This window comes from Mus caroli, chromosome 2 (genome assembly GCF_900094665.2).
Source record: "Mus caroli chromosome 2, CAROLI_EIJ_v1.1, whole genome shotgun sequence".
Lineage (NCBI taxonomy): Eukaryota > Metazoa > Chordata > Mammalia > Rodentia > Muridae > Mus > Mus caroli.
In genome coordinates, this window is record NC_034571.1 from 139,819,664 (window position 1) to 139,828,411 (window position 8,748).

The 8,748-nt window shown below is 40.7% G+C and overlaps 1 pseudogene; it reads left to right on the forward strand.

The window, feature by feature from the left end:
• The first annotated feature begins 5,608 nt into the window (after positions 1-5,608).
• Positions 5,609-6,010, forward strand: LOC110307240 (annotated as a pseudogene).
• The last annotated feature ends 2,738 nt before the right edge of the window (positions 6,011-8,748 follow it).

An 8,748-nucleotide genomic window follows, 5' to 3' on the forward strand; every position in this document is an offset into this window, starting at 1 on the left:
TGGCCGAGGCTGTCAGCAGTTTGTGGCTGAAGATTTGCAGGTCATCAAAGAGTGGGTGATGCAATCAGAATTCCCAGAGAAAGAAAATTCCACCTAACCACACTGTCTTCTTAAATGAGTTAAGGGCTTCAACAGAGAGGTGAGATTTAAAGGGATCAATTACCACTAGGCCAGCCCTCTAAATAAAATATAATGGGAATTATTTAAGCTGAAACAAGAATACACTAGTATAAAATTCTACAAGACTGCATAATCAAAATCAGAATACTCTACTTTTATAACAATGGCTTTTGAGCTATTCATAACTTTAGAATGAAATTTAAGTTAACAAGTGTATTCAACATACTATAAAATAAATACATTGCATAAAATATTATAAAACTATAAAATGCATAATAGTATATAATATCATAAAATGCTACAGCTGCAAATATTTACTAATGGCTACATAGTATAAAAAGACCTAAATATTCATTTCAAAAACATATTATCTGTCTGTGGAGCAATGAAAGTATGGAGTCCTGGTGTGCACTAGAACTAATTTTTTTCATGAAATAGATTACTTGGGGTGTGGGGGAGGTATGGTTCTGGATGCTGAGCAGCTCAGGTTTAAATTTCGATGCTGTTGGGTTGGTAGGGTGAACTTTGAGCATGTCGGTCTTGCTGACTTCATTATTTCGTGGCTGACCTGTGTCTCTCCTCTTTCTCCACCCCATCAAAACCCCTCTCCTTTCTATTTTTATCTCCTAGCTCTTCCAACAATTTTGCTCTCCTCCCTTTCTGCTCCTCGCTTTCCCCACAATATTCCCAGCCTGGCAGCAACTAGTGTTCTTTAAATTCCCTTAAAACCCAAAACATGATCTTGGGCATGATCTTGGCGGAGGGCCCCAAGGTCCCCAGAGGACTCTCCACTCTGCAGGCACCCTAACAACCCGGGATCTTGAGATCATTGGTGAGTGGAACACAACATCAGTTCCAAAAAACCCAGAGGGTCTTGTGCTAGCAGGAACAGGGACAAAGATTTTCAACATAAACAACCATTGTGATAAAACTTAGGAGGATAAAGTTAGTAAGCCCAAAAAAGCCAACAACAGGTAGCAAAATCCTTGGAAGAAAATGAGGTAGGATTTTTCTTTTTAATTTCTTTTATATTTTCACCTCAGGAGGCAAGAGGAGTGTGGGCTATGCCTGTGAAAGAGTCTGTAGGCATTATTGTGTACTGAGTGGTGAATTCTAGATTCTCCACTCCATGGAGCCTACCCCATGGTTAACTGCCAAACCACAGACTCTTGTGCACTTAAAACTCCTGTTGGTTTTCATTGAGTTAGGAACACAGAGACCTTATCTGCCACTTTTCAGAGTTTTCCACCCTGAGCTGAGTGGATGTGACTAGGTGCCCTTTCTGTTGCTTGATGGATGTCAAGCAAGGGGAGCACTGAATCAAAGTTCTCAGCCATGGCATTCTCAATAATTGAAAATCCTATGCAAAAAATAAACTATGTCAACAGTTCCTGCTGCCTGCCTTGCAACCCAGAGAGCCCTGGACGTTGTGCATTTTCCCTTCACCTTAAAAGAATGATAAGCATGGAGACTGTGAGAGGAGCAGTGGGCTTGCAAAACTGCTTGGGGTAAACCTGTCAAAACTCATGAGTAAACAGAATCTAAACACAGAGGCTGTTCATAAGGGAAATCAATTGCTTTCTCTGTAAAATAAAAGAAGAGTTTTGCTCAGGGCAATGTGAGGATGGTTTGTGAATGTTCTGCATTAGCTCTAACTTTCTTCTTGCCTTCTTGCTGCCCAGTTTTACTTTCTTCTACAGTGAGCCGTTGAGGCTGTGCATTGCACACTGGGAATATGTAAACTGGAAATAATTAGAATATATATTTCTTTTATAGTGCGCCTTATGTGAGGAGAAGTCACTATTGCCACAGCTTCCTGAGCGTATGAGTTAATGATGTGTTCTGCATTTTCTTAATTTTCCACATTTTAACTGCCTCTGTTCCTTGTTTGGACATAGGGAGCTCTGAGAGGCACAGGATACGGGCTCACTTGGAGCAGTAGCAGACTATTATTCTCCAGACCATGGGAGGAAAAAGATAGGGGCAGGCAGTTAATTATTAGGTTACTTGATATTATTTTTCCTATTCTTCTCTTCAATGTGGATGCTAGAACACTAGAGCTTGTCAGCAAGGATAGACTTCAAACTAGAGATTGGTTTGGGACTTTTGTAGAATATGATGGAGAAGTACATTTTCAAAATAGAGTTCTAGAAGTTATTATTGAAAATTAAAGAACAAACATACCATAGAAGAAAAAGTGTGTGTGTGTCTGTCTGTCTGTCTGTTTCTCTCTCTCTCTCTCTCTCTCTCTCTCTCTCTCTCTCTCTCTCTCTCTCTCTCTGTGTGTGTGTGTGTGTGTGTGAGAGAGAGAGAGAGAGAGAGAGAGAGAGAGAGAGAGAGAGAGAGAGAGAGAGAGAGAGAATTTCAAGTATAGTAGATGCATAGCTCTTGTAGAATGATGTCATTGGTAGAGCAGAGGCAACTACACACTTTTGAGATTTAATTAGGACATCATTTTGATGGAGACTAAACTAGCAGTAACACAACCAGAAACTGGGCACAAAGGCTAAATTGACTATAAATCTTAGAGCTTGCCTATATGACTGCATTGCATGACTGAGACTTAAAGAGAAAAATTGTGTCTTACTTAGATTTACTAGTTTGTTTTTGGTCATGCATTGCTATAAATGGAAGAAATATGAAAGCCATTTCCAAGATTATTTGGGACAGGAGCTCTGGAGGGGAAATGCAAGAGGTCAGAGGCATACTTATGTGTGACATTTTCAACTATATAGGTTCATTATTTCTAGACAGAGCTGATTCCAAATTAACTCAAACTGGTTAAGTAAAGCTTGTGAACCAAGAAATAATTAGTGAAGGACTTGGAGCATTTTAGCCAAGATAATGGTCATACCATTTGTCCCAAGCTGAAAATGCATTGTCCCAAACAGTCATCTTTGACCTCTGGATCAGGGTTGATCACAAAAAGGGGCTACTGATTGCTTTTCTGACCTGCCTGGCCTCCATGTATCAGACAACAGACTTCTCTGAAATTATCTTCTGACATTCCAGTATTAAAATAGGTGAATCGGATCTTCTGCTCACCTTACTGAATGGAACACAAATTTGCTAAGAGTGGTTAGAAAATGTGAGGCAATTTCTGATAGTAAAAAGAGACAAGGTAGAGAAAAGATTGTATTCCACCTAGAATTTCAAGTACAGTAGATGCATTTGGTCTACTGGGAGATGTGTTGGTCAGCTTTCCATTAAGGTTAGAACATACTTGAGACAAATAAAAAGAAATGGTCTCATTAAGCTCAAGTTTGAACATGCCAGTCCCTGGCCAGCTAGAGCCATTGTTTTGGGACCTGTGATGAAACATTGTATCACGATGGGAGCATGTGATACTGTAATTGCTGATCTCATGGCAACCAGAAAGCAAAAAGAGGGAGAGAGCTGCCCTCAAGGACACATCCCCAGTAAGTCAAGATCATCCCACTATGCTCAATCACCCAAAAGCTCCACTACTTCTCAATAGTTCCAAACTAGGTGTAGTGGCTATTCCTGGTTGTCAATTTGACTATATCTGGAAGGAACTGCTATTCAGAATTGAAAGGCTCACCTGTGATCCTAATCTGGAGACTGGGAGATACAAATTTCTGACATGGATCTTGGCATGGAGATCTTGAGCCATAGTGGCTATGAATCCCAGAAGATTAAGACAGGGAGAGATCTCCGAGTTCAAGGTCATCTGGAACAAACAAGTCCCAGATCCAGGCATGGTGGCACACACCTTTAATCTGGGCCACACCTTCTGCTGGAGACCTACATAAGAACATTGGAAGATGGGAGATTTACTTTCTGTCTTCTTCACCTGCTTGCCTTGTGGGACTGAGCAACTGCTAGATCCTTGGACTTCTATTCACAGCTGCTGCTGGATTACAGACTGTGAATCATCAACAAATCCCCTTACTATATAGAGACTACCCATAAGTTTTGTGACGCTAGAGAACCCTGACTAATACACTAGATGTTGACCCTTTAACACACAACCTTTTGTAAGACATTTAAGATCCAACATGTATCAAGAGGTGGTCTCTGAAGATACTGCAGAGAAGAGGAGGTATGGCAGGACCAGAGAGGGAATCAGCAGAGAATTCTAGGGCTCAGTTTTTCAGGGCATCTTTGGAAAGCAGTATGTCAAACATTCCAGTGGTACCCCACATAAAGAATGAAGAAACTGGAATCTGTTCTATATAACATCTTACCTACGGATGTTTAAGATCTGCTCCCAAGAATATCAAGCTTGGATGATTCAGACTTTACGGAGAGAACAGGTCATCTCTGGCCAGAGACAGTTCACAAGCATCCATCACTGTGGTTTGCATTAAAGCTATGACTCTGTGAACAGTCCATGAATGTTTTGGGATATGAGTGGTACTCACATCTATGAGAAACTTCCTGATATTTCTACCATTCTCCCTTATAAACCATAAGCTGCAGGGAGCAAATACTAGTCATCAGGTATGGCTAATTCTGATCCTCAGATTTATTTGATTAAGAAACATCCAGAGCTGTCTTCTGTGAGGCTATGTCAGTGCCTGGCAAATACAGAAGTGGATGCTCACAGTCATCTATTGGATGGAGCACAGGGTCCCCAACAAAGGAGCTAAAGAAAGTACCCAAGGAGCTGAATGGGTCTGCAGCCCTGTAGGAGAAGCAACAATATGAACTAACCAGTACCCCCCCAGAGCTTGTGTCTCTAGCTGCATATGTAGCAGAGGATGGCCTAGTCATCCATCAGTGGGAGGAGAGGCCCTTGGTCTTGCAAAGATTCTAGGCCCCAGTATAGGGGAATGCCAGGACTAAGAAGTGGGAGTGGGTGGGTTGGGGAGCAGGGGGAGGAGGGAGGGTATAGGGGACTTTAGGGATAGCATTTGAAATGTAAATGAAGAAAAAAATCTAATTAAAAAAAAGGAAAAAAAGAAACAGCTAGAGCACATCTTGGGGGTGTTTCCATAATGACTCAATGATTTCATTAACCCCCAATAGATTCATAACGGAGTGGCTTTATTGGAGTTGGTAAAGAGCAGAAGGCATACCCTTGGTGCTCTGATGGACTGGGACCCCTGAAACTGTGAGATTAAGGAAATAATTCCTTCCGGGTATGGTGGCACATGCCTTTAATCCCAGCACTTAGGAGGCAAAGGCAGGCAGATTTCTGAGTTTGAGGTCAGCCTGGTCTACAGAGTGAGTTTCAGGACAGCCATGGCTACACAGAGAGACTCTGTCTCGAAGAACAACAACAACAAATGGCATGACCAGGAATAATCCTGGTTGATTACTGTATTCTAGGATAATGTTTGGGAGGAGAGAATACTGGTAGGATTATTAGGCAAATGAATCTTGGCCCTCCAGTTTCCAGGGCAGAATGATTCATCCTACACCTGCCCCATCCATGCTGCAGGAAAATGCTATTTATTGCTTTTAAGATATGTCAAAGAAAGCCATAGAATATGTTTCAAAATGCCATTGTAGTTTTTCAGCCATGGCAGCCATCTCATCCAAAGTGACCAACACAAAGGGAAAGAGGAAGGGCACTTGTTATATGTTCTCTAGGCCTGTTAGGAAACATAGAGTTATTCCTTTGACCACACACATGAGAATCTACAAGAAAGGTGATATTGTAGACATCAAGGGAATGGATACTGTTCAAAAAGGAGTGCCCCATAAGTGTTACCATGGCAAAACCATAAAAGTCTACAATGTCACCAAGCATTTGGTAGGCATCATTATAAACAAGTTTAAGGGCAAGACTCTGGCCACGGGGATCAATGTGTGGATTGAGCACATAAGGCACTTGAAGCAGATAAAGGAAAAGGCTCAAAAGAAAAGGGAAGCCAAAGAGAAGAGCACCAGCCTGGGTCACTCAGAGAGGCACACTTTGTGAGGACTTACGGCAAGGAGCCTAAGCTGTTGGAGCCCATCCATAAAAATTCACAGGCTAATGTACAATAAATAAGTAAGGAATTAAGCAAGCAAGCAAGCAAGCAAGTATGTAAATAAAGCACCCAGACTGCAAAGTGTTTAAAAAAAAGGTTATTGTATCCACTAAGGCAGGTTGTTGTATACGATTTATGCCTCACTAATGTGAATCAAGCATCAGATTTGCTCACGGACAACTCATCCTTTTAGGCACTACTGTTTTTTTAAATTATTTTATTTACTTTTATGCATATTAGTGCTTGCCTGAATGAATGTATACCTCGCAATGTCCACAGAGTTCAGAAATAGGCATCATATTCCTTGGAGTAGAGTCCCAAACAGTTGTGAGGTTCCATATGGATGCTAGGTTTTGAACCTGTGTATTCTGGAAAGACAGTCACTGATCCATCCCTCCAACCCTAGCCACTGTTCTTTGCAATGTGCTTTGATTATGTAGTGTGGGTTTAAAGGTACCACAGCAGCTTTGGTCTACAGTCCATTGACAAGTAGAATCTGATAGCATTTCCCCTTAACCCTGGACTTGGCCAGTAGAATCCAGTTGTAGTGATGCTCTGCTGCTTCCATTCAAAGCAATACGCAGCTATCAAATTGAAAAAATGCTTTCCTTGCAGGAACCAAAGCTATATAAGAAGTTGAAAGTGATGTTTTAGACAACACATGCAGTATTGAACAATCATTCTTGTGTCCTGGCATCAAAACATAAAACAAAACAAAAACAAACAAAAAACAACAAAAAAAACCTACTAGGAGGGTATTGGGCCCTCATGGCATTGTTCTATTAGAAGAAATGGTCAATTGTGATCCTTAGCAGTGAACAGTGAAAAGGTGGGATATTTTCTGCCTTCATACTTGAGCCAATGGGCATCTTTGATTTATGCCTGTCTCAAAGAATTTTCTATGACAATGAGCACATTCCATAACTATGAGAGTGAAGAAATACTCTTTGATTTAATTCCTAGTATCATTTGTATTTCAATTGTATAGTTTATTGATTTCAGATTTTTTTTCACATTAATGGGACTTTGCTCATGATGGCTCTCATCATGTTCTGTCCATTTGGGAGATAACAAGAAGGAATACATAAATTCCATTTTATTTCTTTTGCTATTGTGTCATGCTTTGAAGGCTTTGGTAAATACTTGAGATCAAATTTAATATTTTTATGTTAAAGACTATTTGAGAAAGATCTTGCAAAATGTGTATTTTGGGTGTAATATACCTTTTCTGCTTGAGCATGTCCTGGGTCCCTGATGATCTGATGATCTCCTGACTTTTGCTGAACTATGAACTGACATAGGCTGTAAAGGGTACCCACTGGACACTGTAGAGCTCTGATGTGGATGGAGACTTGTAGAGGTTTGAAGCCTCACTTCTTCCTCTGGAGAGCACCTTCATTGTACTACACTGAGCCCATACAGCCCATTGCAGTGGCTCTCAACCTTCCTAATGCTACAACCCTTTGATGCAGTTCCTCATGTTGTGGTGACTTATCCATAAAATTATTTTACTGCTACTTTGTGACTGTAATCTTGCTGTTGTTATGAATTGTAATGTAAATATCTGATATGTGGTCCTGATTCCTGTACCAGCAGAGAGCTGAGAAATGGCCAGACTTTGGTATTATTATTCCTATGGCTCATCACCTACCTCAATACTTTGGAAACATCTATTTCCCTCATCTGTTGATAGGCTTAATAAAGATATGATAGTCAATAGCTGGGCAGGAAAGGGAAGGCAGAATTCCAGGGCTGAGAGAGGATCTCTGTGGGAAGAATAATTCAGGGAGGATTTGTCAGTTGTACCAGGACAGAGAGAAGGGTAAAGAACTAGCCACTTGGTATGGTGGGTTGTGGGCTAGGATAATAAGACAACATTAGATGAGTTAGCTGGGAGGTAGCCCAAGATAAGGCCTAAGCTCTTATAAACATTAATAAATCTCCATGTTAATATTTAAATGCTAGTGGGTCCTGAAAATCCTATTGTAAAAGCATTTTCTACATTGTCTATTTTTTGCTTTATGGTAGGTCCAGAACACTCTGTCATAGGATTCCAAACTGAAATGCTTGAACCAAGTAGACCCTCGGGAGACTCTTTGTGGTTTCCTCCATCGTAACATGTTTCTATGGTTCAAGAGTGGCACCAGTAGTTAGAATACCAGTGGAACTGGCACGGTGCTGTGAAACTAGTGGCTATCAGCCATCTGCTACTACTAGCTGCTACATGATTATTTAATCATGTAACAACTGTACTCACAGGGTAACAGAACCTATTAGAGGAAGAAATTGTCTTGATCTACCCAACTGATTTTCAAGGACCTTATAACAAGGGGTAGAATTAAATTTGAGATTCAATTCTAGTGGTTTGAATATTTACAGTGGTATTACTAAAGTCATCAATTTACACATTCTTTTTTAAAAACCATAGAGTACTATAGCAGTCAAGCTTTTCAAGAGAAACAGAAGAGTGGGATAACATACAAGTTTTATTGTGGAGATCGGCTCACATAATTACTGAGCAGTTTCACGATATGTCAGTGGCAAGCTGGGGAACCACCGGAAAGCCAGTGGTGTAAACTTTGAACCAATAGCTCCATACCAAGGCATTCTGATCTCCAAGAACAGGAGATGATGTTCCAGGTTAAGACCACTGTTCACCCTTGTGTCAACCTTTCATCTACTGATG